The sequence below is a fragment of the Maniola hyperantus genome, chromosome 17, assembly GCF_902806685.2.
Source record: "Maniola hyperantus chromosome 17, iAphHyp1.2, whole genome shotgun sequence".
NCBI classification, from domain to species: domain Eukaryota; kingdom Metazoa; phylum Arthropoda; class Insecta; order Lepidoptera; family Nymphalidae; genus Maniola; species Maniola hyperantus.
In genome coordinates, this window is record NC_048552.1 from 1903877 (window position 1) to 1923186 (window position 19310).

The window sequence follows — 19310 nt, forward strand, 5'->3', positions numbered from 1 at the left end:
TGAACTAATAATTAGTATTTTCAACTTTCGAAGTGAGTGACTATATCAAGTGGGGTATCATATGAAAGGTCTTCACCTGTACATTCTAAAACAGATTTTTATTTATTTTTATGCATCATAGTTTTTGAGTTATCGTGCAAAATGTCGAAAAAATACGACTGTAGTACGGAACCCTCATTGCGCGAGCCTGACTCGCACTTGGCCGGTTTTTGATTTAAAGCTTACGTGGACACTTTTTGTCCGATGATGTTTGTCGCACTGCCAAGGGTCACTAGAGATCTCTCATAGAGATAAGTGTTTCCCTGTCCATTTTTACTCTCTTTTTCTCTTTATTGTAAATGTTTTGGGTAAAAATTAAATTAAAATTATATTAAAAGCCACCAATTTTTGTGTCCAATCGAACCTTCGACTTCGGCCACATTGGGTCAAAGTGACCACCTTTGGCCAAGCCTTCGGCTTGCTTCGGCCAAAATGGAAGGTTTCTTACAAGGTCGGGGGCCACATAGCGTTCCTTAAATTACTTTTAAGATGCTTTTAAATAAATAAATAAATGTTATTACCTAATTGACATTTCAGTATTATTTAGAACAAGTTAAACTCAAACTCAAATTACCTATTTATTCCGAATAGGTAAAATGTTACGCTTACTGATGGTCAAAAATGACAACAATTAACAAACATAAACTTTAATAATCACAACATTATGTGTTAATCCATCGACAAAAAATACTAGCACGATGAAATTAAAATGAAATCGAATATTCGTCAAGTTAAAATAAACGATTAACGAAATCCGCACGAAAGCCAATAAGTACAAAGGTAGGTACCGACAATATAAATAATATTTATCATTCTTATTATTTATTGCGTACGTGATTATGACTGCCGTATATTGTAAGAATAGGTTATGGTGAAACGAGAATTTTTTAATGTTTTAAGGTCATATTATATTGTATTGATAATAATTACTCATTATACTTAATCACAATATAGTAGGCATATATATATAGCTTTTGCCCGTAGCTGACTTAACTTACAATATTATCAAAAAACATTTTTTTTTGCACTTTTAAGTATTCTATATTCCTAATGATTAATTATAATAACTACGTATCTGGACATTATTTCGTAAAATAACTACATAGCCTATAGGTACTTACTGAAACCGAATCCTGAATATTACCCCTTTTTATTACAAGTAGGTTATAATAACTACACAGCATAAATAGAAACAAGCCAAAAAGGTAAAATAAACATTTTCAAATGTTTGATTGTACGCCTAGCAGTTCTACCCACATACGGGTTATTCTCCTAATTTTCTAGCTACCTACTTAAAAATGAATTTGTTTTAGTAAACTAAAAACAATAATCGACGTATGTAAATTAACTAGCTTTTTTGCGACTTCATCGGCTTGCATTTAGGTATTTTAAGAATCCCGTTGCAATTTTTCAAAAAAAAAATTTGTGCACCTCAAGGAATATTTTTGCTTTTCAAGTCTCTAGCCTATTGATTCGCTAACTCAGTGTCTTATACTGAATGATAGACACTGAGCTCATTTGACATTTATTTTTTATCCATTGAAGGTTTTCTTTGAAAAAATATTTTAACATCACTCAATCAAGCACCTATATAGAACTAACCAATGTCAAATGAGCTCGGTGGCTATCATTCAGTGTTAGACACTGAGTTAGCGAACCACCCCGTCGTCGCGTAGGTCTCTAGGCTGTGCGTTGTCTACCAGTCAGTCTGACAGTAAGTGGATATTTTGTATGTACAACGGATAGATTACTAAAATGTAAGTACCTTTAACCTCACCAAACATCCTAGTCAACCGTTTCTCACGCACGCGGCCGCAACGGAATCGCCAGCTGTCGCGTACCTACACCTTTTACACCCGTCGTTGCCCTTTTTAACGACATTTTATTATGTTTCTAAGCAACAGCGGGTTGCTAGTTCAACTAGTAAAGCGACTTGATTGTCAACTTGTTGCTCATTATTGAGCAACAAGTTAAGAGCATTAAGAGCAATAATAATAATAATAACATATTTTTTACAATACTAGAAACACAAAGGGTAATTCTACAATCCAAATGATTCAAACCTTCTGTATTTTGCGGAGTTTTTAAAATATCAGTACAATCTACCTACATCAATATTAATACTAGCAAAAATGTATTAATGATTTTGTTGTATATTATTTAAAAGACTTGAAATTTATATATTTTTTCATTTAATAATCTTTCAGCTTAACAATTATTTATATATTCTTTTTAAAAGATATTTACTTTATCTAGTTAGACTATTATTTATTTTTTATAATTTATGAAATATTCACTTCACACACAATATTCACACATTTAAATACACTTGATAAAGTGTGAATTCTAAGCTTATTGATATTCATGAAAAAATCAACAAACTATCCAAATTATTAAAACAATGAGAACACGTAAAAATAGTAAAAAACCGAAGTTATAATTTAAAACGCGAATGTAGGAAGTAATTTAATTCACAATGGATTAAACATATAGGTAGGTATATATAATAACAGACCACCAGGTGTTAAAGTATTCGTATGCCAAAGTAGTGAATGTTCACTCAAATGATACGGAAGCAGACCCCATGTTGTAATTATTATTAAGACATGATTTTGTTTTTGTTTTATTGACGTTTAACTATAAGACGCAAGGGTATTTAGGGCTTTTAGTTTCCACGATGGTATTAAATATTTTATACTACTTATGTAGGTTCTATTTTTTAAATATAACTATATAGGTATTAATTAATAAGTAATTCACTATCAAGAGAGGCATATTATACTTGACTACAAAAACTTAAACTTAACCTAAAAATATAGTTTGAAGCAAATTTTACTACCAAAATTCTGTTAAAAATAGAGTTTATTAAAGCAAAAATTAAATACCTATTATTTTAATTAATAACGAAATAGAAATCCTTTCAATAAATTATTGGAAAGTTGCCTACAATTTAAATTCCTTACTAGTCGTCGCAATTACATGGACCTAGGACTAGTTAAAGATCGATATTTATTTGAATGCAGTTGACATTATGTTTTTTTATTAAATGGCAAAAATAAACGAAAAACAATTAAAAACAGTTAATTAAAAAACGTTAAATATCTTTAATACCTACATACTGAATACATACATCACAAAAAACTAATTACATGGTCGGTTGATCAATAAAACGTATTCACTTGTGAGAAAGTGTCTTCACTGTGCCACAAGTGACCATTAAAGTATTTCATGTTTACCGTTTTCTATATAAATAAAAGGAAAAGCTGACGATCTGACTGATCTATCAGCACACAACTCAAACTAAAGGATTTCTTGAAAATTCCCTCCCTAAGGGGGTAAAATAGGAGGCTTAAATTTGTGTAGTCCACGCGGACAAAGTCACGGGGATAAGCTAGTAAGTTATAAAAGTAATGACATTTTAAATTTTTAGCGACAGACATAACGAGATCTCCATTTATTTATATTATTGATATTTTTTAAATAACATCTGGCGCCAAAGTACAAAACGATAAGTAAATATAAAAGGAAAAGGTGACTGACTGACTGACTGACAGACTGACTGATCTATCAACGCACAGCTCAAAATACTGGACGGATCAGGCTGAAATTTTGCATGCATTTCTATTGTTTTGGTGTACAAAAAAGAATATTTTACTTTACTTCTACACTAATATTATAAAGAGGAAAACTTTGTTTGTTTGTTTGTTTGTTTGTTTGTTTGTTTGTTTGTTTGTACTGAATAGGCTCAAAAACTACTGGACCGATTTTAAAAATTCTTTCACCATTCGAAAGCTACATTATCCACGAGTAACATAGGCTATATTTTATTTTGGAAAAAAATAGGGTTCCGTAAGATATTTGGGTTTTTCGGACACAAGGTGTAAAAAATCAACCAGAAAAGTTACTTATTTTGCGTACGCTGCCTAAACTATAAAAGATAGAACCATAAAATGTTCTAATTAATTGTAGATCTTATAAATATCTACAAAAAAGTCCGCGACACACTATACCCATCTATGTCGAGTGAGGCACAGCAACCATTTTTTTATTTAAAAATCTTGAATTTTTTTTGGACTACATTTAAACGCGTTTATTTTACTCATGCTATTAATCCTTATCAAAATAAATGATTTCATCACTAAGAACAGTTTATGGAGATAATATTTGGTCTTTGAATGATTAAAATTGGACGTTTGGTTTTGAAGTTATGGCGAAATTAAAATATTACGATTTCTGCTGCACGGCCCGTTGTATTATATAAAGAGGTAATGTCGTTAAGTTTGTTTGTAGGGGGTAATCTTTAGAACTACTGAACCGATTTTAAAAATTCTTTCACCAGTAGAAAGCTACATTATTCCTGAGTGACATAGGCTATACGGGATCTTTAAAAACCTAAATCTACGCGGGCGAAGCCGCGGGGATCAGCTAGTTTACTAATAAATTCACTTCACTAGATAGAGATTAGGTACAGTTATTCCAGCACAAAATAACGAGAATTCTATGTAGCCATAAAATTATTTCTTAAGAATAAAGCGCCTTATTGAAAAGTCCATAATAATCCGCTTAAGCTCCGTCAGTACTGATAACAAGCGATTCAAGTGTAATCCCAGATAACAGTTAACAGCTGAGCTTTTAATTTGTATTAAAAGTTAATAACGGGCCCATTCTACCAAACTTTGTTCGACTCCAAGTCAAAAATAATTGCAATGTCGGTCGTACTGACTAACTACACCTATTCTTAGTTATTTGGATTAAGTTATAAAACTTACTACTTATTCACTTAACGATTTTTAATCTAAAAATATACCAGTACCTAAAGCTTTTAAGTTATGCATATTTAAAGTTAACTGGACTATTCTACAATTTTAGTTTTTACAATATAATAATATTAGGTATGTACTTAACTACGGGACTATTCAGTCAGAAACTGAATTTTTTATTGCTATCCAGGTAGATACTTGTCAGTTTTTCTCGTAAGGGCTTATATTATTAATTGTGCTACTTTTGATTTTTTTATTTGTATATTACAAATACAATGAGTTTTATGATTCAATTCTGACTTTTTTAATTGGATATAATTTTTCAGTAAAAAAAAACCGAAAACTGCTTCAAATATCTAAGATTTAAAGTTTTAATCGGAAACGATAGTAAATTTTTCATAGATATTTTATTACTTACTAGCCGCCCTGGCGAACTTCGTACCGTACTACGTAAGAACCATCCTCGTACTTCAAGGAATATTATAAAAAAAGAATTAGCGAAATCAGTTCAGCTGTTCTCGAGATTTGCGATGAGCAACACATTTAGTGATTCATTTTTATATTATAGATTATTAATTACAATTTTTTAATTATTTTTTGATGTTTACTTTTAGAAAACTATTGCTTAATTTTATTTTGAATATTAAATATTATTCGACATAGAAATATAACAATAATGCATAGAAATAGACATTTGAACCTAACATTTACATGATGAGTGATGACATAACAATATTAATGATATGAGATAATTTAGAAATAATTTTGCACGCCATGCTTGGCAGGATATGTAACTGATTACCTAACTTTTAAGACCCCCATGTGAATAATATACATGTACCTACCATATCTGAGCAAAATAAATAAATGATTATGATTATAATTATTATGACAGTCCTTTGCAAGAATTTGAAACATAGTACCTAACCTACCAACCTACTCGTATAGAGCCACAAAAAGTTGAGGTGTTTAAATGTTATGTAATTTCAAAAAGCTGAAAGGAGGTTATTACAACCAAGTTTATAATTTTTACTATCAAAATTTCTAAATAAATCTTATAATCCGCTACCCAGAGAGACGCGCGGTATATATTTTAAAACCATAAAATTCATCAACTTTTGCAGAATCACCCAAATTTATTTTACCGTTACACTTGAACATTGGCACCAAATTGATCCATTAGCCCGACGATTATTCTGCTATCAATAAATTGAAGACACTTAAATGTTAAGGCGAGGCAGGTGTGAGTCGACGGTTGTAAGAAACGGTCGCAAGCGGTTACAGGCAGATGTTAAGGTAACTTTAACGATAACAGGAATTATTGTGAATAACATACCTGCTTGTCCTATTAACATACTTGTAACGCTAAATATAACATAACATATTTCTAGTTTAGGTGACGTGAAATGCTAATAAATAATTTGATATATCTATTATACTTATTAATGTTGTAATCAATAATTTATAAGTTTTGTGCGATCATCATCATCATTATGATCAACCCATCGCCGGCTCGCTACAGAGAACGGGTCTCCTCTCAGAGTGAGACGGGTATGGCCATAGTCTACCACGCTGGCAATGTGCAGAATGCAGATTGGTAGACTTCACACACCTTTGAAAACATTATGGAGAAAGCTCAGGCATGCAGGTTTCCTCACGATGTTTACCTTCACCGTTAATAATAATAATTCCGTATGACGAGAACCTCGTGAGAGCTGAGACGGAGAAAAAGCGCAAGTATCTCGATCTGGCTCACGAGGTTTCCGACATGTGGCATGTGGAGTCCACTGAAATCATCCCAATCGTCATATCTGCGAATGGGTTGATCCCAGTCTGTCTCGCTCAACATCTGAGGCGACTGGGTTTCCGTGGCAGTTCGCTCGCAGCCAGGATGCAAAAAGCGGTCCTGCTGGACTCGGCTAGGATAGTCCGCCGATTTCTTCACCTGTCGCCCTGACCCCCGGCCGCCTGGTCTCCCCTGCCGGGGTGTAATCCTCCGCCCGGTACAAATATGTATGTATGTAATGTTTATGTAGGTTTATTTATTTTTATGTATGTAAGTATATTATAAACTTTTTTGGCTTTTATATGTATCTATTTTGTACACGGGCGTGAGAGTAGATATATCCAGATAATAATAATAGTCATTTATTTAGGCAATTTGAACCCATTTGAATATACATAAATGTAAATACAAACACAAATGTACAATTGTTTAAAAAAAAGTTAAAGAAAGTAATATTTGATTACTTTAATAATTCTAGTAGTAGGTACAATACGAAAATTTAAAAGAAATCATGAAGAAATATATATAACAATGATGAAAATGTATGTTATGAAAGCAAACACTCTCAAGGTTTATTGCAAAAAATACTTAGCGATCACGCACTCATCCGATCCGAATCCGTGAAAATACGGATATAAAAAATATCTACGACATAGTATGTCATAAGCTACCATACAAAACAATAAGGAACGTATTTTCACGGACTCGGATCGGATGAGTGCGTAACCGCCGTTAAAATAAATAGCACGATTGTGAATTTATTTTAAGGATAATAGAAACGTAAGAATATTATGTAAGTACTAAGTTAAAATAGAGAGAAGTGTAATTAGGGTACTATGGATCTGACATAGTCACATAGTGATTGAAAGATCCCAAAAAATTTAGAATAAAAAAAAAAAAAAAAAAAACTACTAATGAATGCCAAGGAATAAGTTCCAGTTTAGTTAAATGTCAATTGTCGAAGTATGGAAACAGAAATATGAACAAGGGTTAACTACAGACACATGTGTCGGTCGGCTAGATGGGGCACATTCTTGACGACAACGTTTCGCACATCTGCGTCTGCGGACTTTGACTCCGTATCCTGCCATTAAGCTTTGTAACAAAAACTAACCATTTTTAGGGTTCCGTATCTATAGCAAAAATACCGGACAAGTGCGAGTCAGACTAGCGCACCGAGGGTTCCGTACTCCATAAATCTTGATTATTTTACTTTGAAAATTGAAAATACTAATTATTTCTTCATGAACACATTTAAATTATTTTTGTGACACAAATTCACGGTTTTCGGATTTTTGTGGTTAGGTAATAGGTACATCACAAAAAAATTAAAAAGTGTTTTTCTTGTACGATGGTACGGAACCCTTCGTGTGCGAGTTCAGCTCGCATTGGTCCGGTTTTTCCATACCGTACATAATGTAGGTACTCCGCGACAAATAAATTAATCTCGAGCAGAAATTGCTCTCGCATAGTTCTCGTGGACACAATGATGAAAGCGGTTCGCGAGATGCTGGACGCTTATTACGAGCCGCGGATGAGGAGTAAATCGAAATGGGAGTGAGTCTAATTCGCGGCGGCGCCTGACACTTCGAGATGGTTGTTGTCAACATTAGTGCGGAAAGCATATCGACTTGTCGCCCTACAACTCGAGCTCGTGCCGTACACTCGAACAGCTCCTCGGCGAACCCCCCACACACGACAATAGCATCAAAACACATGACCATAAGACTCCTTTCACAACTACAGACTCCTGACGTTTAAGACTCAATAACTGTACCATAAATAATCGTTGCTGTCCGCGAGTACACGAAGCGAGGCGTCCGACATTCGATTTCAAACTCAGAAGTAAAAGGGCTCAAGGTCCACAATTAAACGAAGGAGCGATTCGCGCCGGATTACGGGTTTATTCGTGCTACCGCGGCAATTAGGAAGTCATTCATTAGGGTCCCTAAGTTTCGCAGACGTGGGGGTGCCAGCTCACTGCGACGTCACAATATTCTTTTGCATGTCTGATGGCAGATTTCGTATGCTGCACTCGTCACGAGCCCATATTTGTTTATTGTAACAAAATGTTTCAATGTTTGAATGCCCCTACAACGTACAATGCAAACAGATAGAAGCGAAGCGAAGTAGTTCGACTTGATTCCCGGAGGCCGGAGCAGCCGCTTGGTATGGCGCCATCGCTTCGGGAACCGGTGAACGACAGAGACGGGGCGATGTGGTCTACCTCAAAATATCTCCTAATATCGTCTGTTGATACACATCCGTAGATCATTTAGTGAGCGCGATAAGGATGCAAGATGCGGTTAGCGGCGTTCCAGAATGCATCTGTCAAGTTACATAAAAAACGGGGTCGTGGAATTTCGGGACGTACGTATCCTGAGACATGCTCTTCTATTTTTTATGCCGAGGTAGTTTCATTCAAAAACTGTCGACGGATAGAGATTTGTGTAATCTTGTTAAAGTAATAGCACTCAGACAGTTTAACAAGCGAATCAGTGACCCCTTTGATCGGACGTTTACGAGTTTTAAATGAACTGGCTTAGGTGGGTATGCATAAAAAGTATTGTTATGAGTTAAGACATAATAACAGCCGTGTTAGCCTAGTGGCACCTACTGGTTACGTTCGACTTCAACTCGGGAGGTCGGGGGTTTGACCCCAGGCACCTCTATCTTTTCGGAGTTCATCATGCCTGACAGTTATCTATAATGATCTCAAAAGTGTGTGAAGTCTGCACATCTGCACTTAGCTAGCGTGGCGGACTATACCTATATCCCTCTCATTTCGAGAGGAGATCCGCGCGCAGTAGTGCGCCGGCGATAGGTCGATCGATCATGATGATGATGATATAATGATGGAATGGAACAATATAGGTTAGGTACGTAGGTATTATTAATGCCTATAATTTGCATAATAAAACAATGTCTGTTGTTTATCAAGTTCGCTATTCGTATCGGTCCATTTCCGTTCGTACGGAGAGAGCAAGACGGGCGGCGAACCCTGCTAGTACTTACCAGGCGTGTAGAAGTGAGCAGGAGCCGAAGCCTTGACCCTGACTGTGGTGGCGTCGACCGGAACGCACGCCGACTACATTGCGAATCTCGTCGATTTCCTCTCACCGCCTAGCCAACTTTGCGATCTTAGTACACTCACCTCATACGTGTGACTTACTAGATTGTTTTCTCTTTCGATTATATTGTTATTATCCTGCATTAAAGTATTTTTTTTTTGAATGAGCCTCAATCTCATCAAAACATCTTTATACCTACCTACATATTTTTTTCCCAGGCCAGTCGAATACTGCCTGCGCGAAGACGAAACGCATGGATAAAGTCAAAATCGAGAGTTTATTGTGTAAGTACAAAAACATGACCATCAAGATTTGAAGTAAACAGAGGCCTAAAGAGGGGTTGGCAGTCATTGATGTGGAACCGGTCCTAGCGACTCGTCACTAAAACCGGATCGTGATGGACGGGGATGAATTACTCACCAACACAACGTAGATCGGGAACGGTTCTGTGCCAGACAACATAATTCAAATTCCGACCAAATTATGTTAATCAATTCAAAGCGCGTAAGTACCCGGACTTAATGATGTCTTTATAAACGTGAGGTTTTAAATATAAAGTGAGTAAATGGCTCGTCACTCAGCTCAGAGCACAAAGCTCAAAGTCACTCAGCGAGCGATGCAGGAGCTATATGCTCGAAGTTTTTCTATGTGATCAAATCAGAAATGAGGAGATCCATAGGAGAACCAGAGTAACTGACATAGCTCAACGGGTTGCGAAGCTGAAGTGGCAATGAGCAGGGCACATAGTTCGAAAAACCGATAGACGTTGGGGTCCCAAGTTGCTGGAATGGTGACATCGCACCGAAAGGCGCAGCGTTGGTGGAGCCTTCCTACCTACTCTAGGTGGACGGACGGCATCAGGCGAGTCGCAGGGAGCCACTGAATTCAGGCGGCGTGTGGAAGTCCCTACAAGAGACCTATATCCAGCTGTAGACGTCTATCGATTGCTGATGATGATGATGATGATTATGAAATCGCTCGTTGCGTCCTCGATCGTAGTTTACCTTGCGAAACACCGAATTCACAAGATGCAAAACACAGCACGGGTCGCCACTACAAATCAAAACAACAAACGCGCCGACAGGAGGTTCGATCGACATCGGGACGATCGTACATCGACAATCGACGTTATCGATACGCCTGTACCCTTAGCACAATTTGCACGACTCGACAACGTTGATAGATTTCGATAATCGGAACATTTGGTCAACATAAAATGGAAGACACTTGTTTTCTAGTCGTACACAGTATACACTGAAAGAATTTCCTTTCAAAAGGAAGAACTTTTCCTTTACCGATTACTTATTGGGAAAACTGCAAAATTCCTACCGAAATCGGGAAGGTAAAATTGTCCTTTTGAACGTTTTTGGAAGTAGAAAGGAGAAAATCAGAAAGTTTCTATCAGTACATTCAGTATTATTTAAAAAAGTTACCGCTTGGGGCGCTAGCTACAGAATATGGACTTATGAGCGAACTCGAACTACGAGTAAGCGCAAGGCCACACGGTGAGCTAAACTACCATGGCTTAGCTTACATAGCTTAGCGTGCAAGCAACTACGCGAGATAGAATATCTAGGTACAGACCGAATACACAATATGTAGTAGTAATATCGTAGCGCGCACGATACGGGGGTAGGTAGAAGAACGATAAAGTTAACTTCCTAGCTTAGCTAAGTTGTCGGGTAGAGCTAATCCACAGTTAAGTTAGCTCGCTTAGCTAAAGTTCTTCAGTCCGCGGTGTTAACTGAACTCTTAAAAGATGTCAAAGCTACCGTAGCTACGTAAGCTCAGTTAGTTTGGCTCACAGTGTGTGCGCTTTAAAGCAAGTGAGGTAAAGTCGATTTCACTTTGACGTTTTAGTGTTTTGATATTCGAAATCTATCGAAACGATAAAGTCGTACTAAGGGTACGAGTGCGGGTAGTTGAAGACCGGACGTGACGTCACGGCGTGTCCGCGCGTAAACGCGAGAATTTTAAACAACCTCCTTTTGGTATATTGCGTTGTCTCAAACACATGTCATTGGTATAAACAGACATGTTTTTGCTATACGTTGTATTTCAGCGGGTTAAGGTCGAGAATGGCACGAAAATAGTCGAGAACGGATCGAAGGATGTCCTTATTTTACATTCATGTCATATTATATGCGTGGATAAGGTCGTAATTATGTTTTGTAGAGAATTTTAAAATAAAACCTGAGGAATTTGCGATTTTTTGTTGTCTCTAGCCGACTCGATATCCGTTTCGTGATCTGACTAAAAAGTTGTAAAAATATAATGTACCTAACTGTTAATAACAGACAATATAAAAAGTCTCGACACCTTGATTTTCAAGTTTTATTAGGTGTTAATTTGATTGTAAAATCATGGCAAAGATATAAAATATATTAAGCATCAATAGGCTACTTGACAATTTTTTTAAGTTGGTCTTAAATGGTTAATATTTGTCCTATTATATCAAAAAAATTAACACTATATTTTTTTGCGCCCTAAAAACCGTAAAACTTTAATTTAAAAAAATATTTTTCTTAGACAGGTGAAAACACTGTCGGCCATGTTTGGCCGATAGATTATCTGTGCTCTCACGTCATGCATTTGTAAACAACAGTATAACCACTGTGGTTATACTGTTGTTTACAAATGCATGACGTCAGAGCACAGATAATCTATCGGCCAAACATGGCCGACAGTGTTTTCACCTGTCTAAGAAAAATATTTTTTTAAATTAAAGTTTTACGGTTTTTAGGGCGCAAAAAAATATAGTGTTAATTTTTTTGATATAATAGGACAAATATTAACCATTTAAGACCAACTTAAAAAAATTGTCAAGTAGCCTATTATTAAAATAGTAAAATATTATAATAAAATATAAAGCTAGCCTTATCTAATTACTATACAAATCATGCCCGCGTGGAATGGTGCCAAGAATACTGGCTGCATTTCCGCACTGGTACGCACACACACACTGGTTCGCGGTAACTAGGTTGTATGGACTGGCGTACAGTGCGTCTTTTACGTATTTCAGCGACAAGCTACTTGTTTACCAGTTGCAGCCAGTATTCTTGGCACCATTCCACGCGGTCATGATTTATATAGTAATTAGATAAGGCTAGCTTTAAGTTTTATTGCTTGTTTACCTCAACTAAATAATACAGTGCGACAAGGTTATCTTGGCACTTGAATGACATTGACAGGGGGGCGCTGTTGGAGAACAAAGGCTTAGAATATTCAAACAAGAACAAAGGGGACACTTGACGGCAACATTAGTTCCGATTTTCGCCACGCGCCAAGATAACCTTGTCGCAATGCCTCTCAACTGGAAGAGATCTCTCATAGAGATAAGTGCTTGCCTGTCCACTTTTACTCTTAATTGAAAATGTTTTTGGTACAAATAAAAAATAGAATAAATAAAACTAAGGTACCTAAGTAAAAGAACTTTGCAAGTTAATAAACACCGGCCAAGAGCGAATCAGACTCGCGCACTTAGGGTTCCGTACTACAATCGTATTTTATCGAAATTTTGCACGATAAATCAAAAATTATCATGCCTAAAAATAAATTAAAATCTGTTTTAGAATGTACAAGTAAAGCCCTTTCATATGATACCCCACTTGGTATAGTAATCTTACTTTGAAAGTTGAAAATAGCAATATTTGTTCATAACACATTTAATTTTTTTTCTTGTGATGTAAGCACAAATTCACGGTTTTTAGATTTTTCCCCTCATGCCTGATACAAGACCTTTCTGCCTCATGATTCTAGGTCAACGGGAAGTACCCTATAGGTTTCTTGACAGACAGACAGACAATAAAGTGATCCTATAAATAAGGGTTCCGTTTTTCCTTTTGAGGGACGGAACCCTAATAATAAAATTGTTATCCTCCAAGCAAAACCAAATGCAAGTCGCAAAAACTTCGTCTCAGGTAGTCAAGTAGGTAAGTATAAAGTGACAGCAAAACCTCTTTTATGATGGACCTTCGTGCAAAAGCTCTCTTGTGTATTTCTAAGTGCGTATTGAATTTCTACCATTCCCATTGTGTTATCCCGGGGTACCAAAACAAGTTTAATTTCAAGGATGTTCTCCGAACTTTTAAACTTTTTTTACGAGTTAAGCAATTTAAAGTTGAGAGTATAGTAGGTACCTACCTACCTACCTACTTGCTTTATATGCGTTATTAGCCTCGTTTAGAGCCTCGATAACTCAACGGTTAAAAAAACGGACTGAAAACTGAAAGACCGCCGGTTCAAATCCCACCCGTTGCACTATTGTCGTACCTACTCCTAGCACAAGCTTTACGCTTAATTGGAGGGGAAAGGGGAATATTAGTCAGCAATTAACTTGGCTAATATTCTTTAACAAAAACTGTACTATTTTATGACCGCACATTGTAACATTTTGAGTTTTTTGAGTTTTGAGTTAATCCGTGATCCACAGCTAATTTGAAAGGCGGTACCTACCTACCTAGGTATAGAAAGAGAGAGCCTGTTAGGGCCAGATCTTCGTTATTTTATAAAAGCTGAAAGTATCTCTGCGCATTGCCCCCAACACAGGGAGGAACGATCAGCTTGGATCATCGTGACTTTGGCAGATAACAGGTAACAAAGGTTTCTTTCTTATTCCACTAGCTCTAATATCTTTAAAACTAGCCATTGACTTGTAACAAAGAAAGGAGACGCAACCTAGGGACCGCAGAACTAAAAACATACAAACAAACCCAACAGTTGGAACGAAAAGACCTAAATATAGCAATATAACCTACATTACAATACGAAACGCTGCGCAGATGGCACCTTGTCGCAATAAAGGGCTGTTGCCGTTACGAGCTTTGGTTGAACAAAGCTCGCGATAGTTGAGTTGGACAAGGTTGCAAGTGTGCCGCTGGCCTGTTTTTTTGCTTTGCTTTTACGAGTCGGCTGGAAATGCAACCTATACATGTATAATATAATATGTATATGTTGACTATAATTTTGTATTATTGTTCTTGGGAAAGGTTTCCAGCTTTCTGTCACGCCGTCTGCACGTCGGGTATTTTTGTTACAACAATTCATAAACATGGCGCTTATCGCGTATGAAGAATCGTAAGTTTCTTACTTACGTTTGTTGTTTTCAATATAGGCACAAAGTTAACATCCCCATAGGTAAAATTTGTCACCAATTACATATAAGCTTGAAGTGATGAAATTCTTCATGAAATAAATACACGAATGGAATGAAAAAAAAATCGAAAATTAATTACCCCAAATATTTTCTAGATTTTTTAGTTTCAATCGAAAATGGAACTTAATTTTTCCCTAGATTTTTTATTTCCAAAAATAATGCAACGTTTCGTTGTTAAAATACAACTTGTACCTAAAACTTGTTTTATTAAAAAGCAGCTTAAAAGTCAAAAGACCAAAGAAGGAATTTCTAAGAAAATTGAAAAGCTGAAAGTCTGTGTTTCATTATTGTGAACAAAAAGAGCTTTTAAAAATCTATTTGAATAGATTACCTAACAACAACATTTAAAAGAAGACAGAAAAAAGAAAATAAGAGACAGTACCACTAGCTAGCCTAGTTAAAATAGATACCTACTAAATACCTAGGTATTATGTTATTTTTAGGGTTCCGTACATCAAAAGGAAAAACGGAACCCTTATAGGATCACTTTGTTGTTTGTCTGTCAAGAAACCTACAGGGTAGGTACTTCCCCTTGACCTAGAATACCGAAATTTAGCAGGTAGGTAGTTCTTATAGCAGAAATTAGGGGGAAAATCTGAAAACCGTGAATTTGTGGTTACATCACAAGAAAAAAATTAAAATGTGTTCATGAACAAATATTGCTATTATCAATATTTTCGAAGTAAAATAAGTATATCAAGTGGGGTATTATATGAAAGGGCTTTACTTGTACATTCTAAAACAGATTTTCATTTATTTTTAGGCATAATAGTTTTTGATTTATAGTGCAAAATATCGAAAAATACGGTTGTAGTACGGAACACTCAGTGCGCGAGTCTGACTCGTACTAGGTCGGTTTAAAAAAAAAGTTTTACTGCTGTACTCAGAGTCGCTTAATCGTTACTTAAGTTTAGTTAAAACGAGACAGAGCTCTCACATAAATTTGTCTCGTTTTAACTCAATCTTAAGTAACGATTAGCGACTCTGAGTACGGCTATCAGTGTCGCGAACTAAAGTTTTCTCAGTGTGTGCAGGTTGTTGAGAGTACATGGTGACTAGGAGTACATACGTCAAAGGGCATTCACCGGAATGCAATTCCTCTATCGCGAGTCTCATTAAAAAGCAAGGGATATGCGCACTAGTGACGCCAACTCGCCAGCGAATTGCAGGAATATCGGGACTACTAATTCGCTACTAGAAATTGGGACAAAATTATTCTATACCTAGACTAGCTTATGCTACTACACAAATTTCAAACCCCTATTTCCCCCCTTAGGGGTTGAATTTTCAAAAAATCTTTCTTTGAGATGCCTACGTCATAATAGCTATCTGCATGCCAAATTTCATCCCGATCCGTCCAGTAGTTTGAGCTGTGCGTTGATAGATCAGTCAGTCAGTCTGTCAGTCAGTCAGTCACCTTTCCTTTTATATATTATTTAGATGATGGATGCAACGAGTGGATTTAGGTTTTTGAAAACCTCGTGGCAACTCTTTGACTTCAGAGATAAAAAGTCGTAATTAAAAATAAAATAAAAACACACTGCCTTGCCATATCTTCAAAAAATTATAGCCACTCTGGATGATCTAAAGATTCTAACGATACCCCATACATCCAAATCTATTCAGGCGTCTAGAATTTACTGCGGAATAAAAAAACTCACCTACCTGAAACCTGGCCCTGAAAACATGACACTTGGTACCTACTTGGTACTACTTGGTACCAAGAATCCCGGACAAACCAGAAATATTGGACACACTACTGAATAGTGAACTTTTCTCAATGCAGTATAATTTTCTTTTTTTGTCTGTTGGAGTATTTTAGTCATTACAAGACTCGAATAAGATTTAGAGTAGGAAGCAATCAGATAGGGTTTTAGGGTTATGGAACCTTAACAATTTCGTCCTGTCGGTCTGCCTGTGTGATACAGGCATTTTATAAATGTACGAGAGGTGTAAGGTTGCAGTATTTTTTAGGGTTCCGTACCCGAAGAATAAAAACAGAGCCCTGACTAGGATATATATGTACATTTAGCTTTGCGATTTACTGCAATCACACCAATCATTAGGTGATGATGCAGCCTACCTAGAAGCGCGACCTGCCTAGAAGATCCTATTCACTTTTTAGGGTTCCGTACCTCAAAAGGAAAAACGGAATAGGATCACTTTGTTGTCTGTCTGTCTGCCGGTCTGTCACGAAACCTACAGAGTACTTCCCATTGACATAGTCATGAAATTTGGCGGTTAGGTACGTATAATAGCAGACATTCGGGGAAAAATCTGAAAACCGTGAATTTGTGGTTACATCACACAAAAAAAATTTAAATTGTGGTCATGAACTGATAATTACACTTTCTATTTTCGAAGTAAGATATCAAGTGGGGTATCATATGAAAGGTCTTCACCTGTGCATTCTAAAACAGATTTTTTTTTTTTTATGTATCACAGAATTTGAATTATCGTGCAAAATGTCGAAAAAATACGACTGTAGTACGGAACTCTCGTTGCGCAAGCCTGACTCGCACTTGGCCGATTTCTTTTGAAGGTATCAATATTAAAGCTATCGCGGAAAATGGAAAGGCATTCCATATCCTAGCAGTGCCTGTAACTATACTGTACTATTTACTACGTAGGTATAATATTTTATTTTGCTATGCAGATGTTTCCTTTGACGTCTATTTACTATGAGGATGACTCATTTATGAAGCGGGGAATCAAATATTCAGCGCGGAGATGCAGCCAGAATTCTTGGTACCATTCTAAGCAGACATGATATTTTTAATGATTCCTAAATGGTTTGAGATCTGTATCGAGAAAGACTTAACTTTGAGGATAGGCTACTTTGGGTCCCGGAAAAACCAAGCTTTTCTACGAGATTTTTAAAAACCTAAATCCACATGGACGCAGTTGCGGGTATCATCTAGGTAGGTAGGTACCAACTTAGTTCAGAAAAAGCTTGCATTCTGGAGACGGACATAGACTAGTTTTTATCCCGGAAAATCATAGAGTACCCACGGGATTTTTAAATCCTAAATCCATGTGGACGAAGTCGCGGGCATCTTCTTTCAGCTGATAATAAACATTGCATTTTTAACCCCCCCTCCCCTTAAATTAAATATCACCCCTCCCGCACCGCGCAGCTGCACAGGAACCTCAGTTCCACTTCTTAGGCAAATACCTTAAGCTACATAGTTAGGTATTTTGTGAGTGAATTATTTAGTAGAAAGTCTTAGTTGCCTACTAAAACCTAATCCTACTTGATGGTTCCTTTAGTAGGTAAATATTTAGGTAGCTAAACATATTCTATTAAAGTAGAAGTTTTCTCACTAAATTAATTGGTAGATAGATCCAAAAACTACAAACACATACTTACCTACAAGGTAGGTATTTACTATGTAAGGAGTAAGGACACGTAACATTAGACATGTAAAGAACCACAATTAATGCAAATTTACATAACAGTGATAAAATTCGGTACCTACTTAATTAGGACTAATAAACCACTCGAAAAGTACAGACAACAAAAACTGGTTTAATAGGTCAATAAATGGTTAAAACTTAAAATAGGTACATACTTACTTTAGATACCTACATAGGTAGGTACTTGGTAACAGTTAAAACTGTTTTTTTAATCTACTTATGTAGGTAGGTGAGTTAACTAAGAATTAATTAAGTGAGGGAACCATTTACAGATTATTATACAGAAGTTAGTAGGAAGTAGGAGTTGTCAGTCCTTGCTGAAAAGGATAGCTAATTTAAGACTAATTTAGGTATTGAGAGATTCGTGTAACTACTTATACGACCGAATTAGTACTACGTGATAGGTAGGATATACCCTACGTACCTAGGTACCTAGGTGGATATTATTTTACTCTAAGAACATGGTGCGCTAGCTGCTAATAATAACAATTGACTTAGGTGTAAATAAGAGCAGTTAGGCAAAGCATTTTACCTACTTAGTAAAAATACTAGGTATTACCTAGTATTTTTACTAAGTAGGTACCTACCTAACTAGTTTGACGATTGTTGACGCTCCTTTTCGCTGCATGCACGACTGAACATATAAAAATAAAAATAGTAAAGGTAGATGGGAAAAATATGCGTGGAACTAATCATTCGATACGAGGGTAGATAGGTACATATAAAAACCGCAACTACATGACCCACCATCAACGCGAGGAAAATAACTCACGAAAGAATCTCACCAAACGACCGTGCAATTAGTTTTTTTCGCAAATCCGGTGCACATTTCAAAAAATTAGTCCCAGATAAGGCGGCGTCGAACCTTTGTCGGAATTTTTTACACTACTCTCGAGAAAAACTACTCATCCCTGAGGGTATCATTTTTTGTTCGTCCCTGCCCTTTAATTAGATCGTAGTTTTTTCACAGGCGACTCGAGGAGGCATCTACCGCATTGGAGAACCGAGAAGTTCGTTACGACCGCCTGCACCATGGGAAATCATTGTGCACGATAAGTTATTCATTATGCACGGTCTATTTG

The 19310-nt window shown here is 36.4% G+C and overlaps 1 protein-coding gene across 1 annotated transcript in view; it reads right to left on the reverse strand.

The window, feature by feature from the left end:
• LOC117990210 (RNA-binding protein MEX3A) overlaps positions 1 to 19310 on the reverse strand; it is a 111520-nt gene that overhangs the window by 91584 nt on the left and 626 nt on the right. The window lies entirely within an intron of this gene.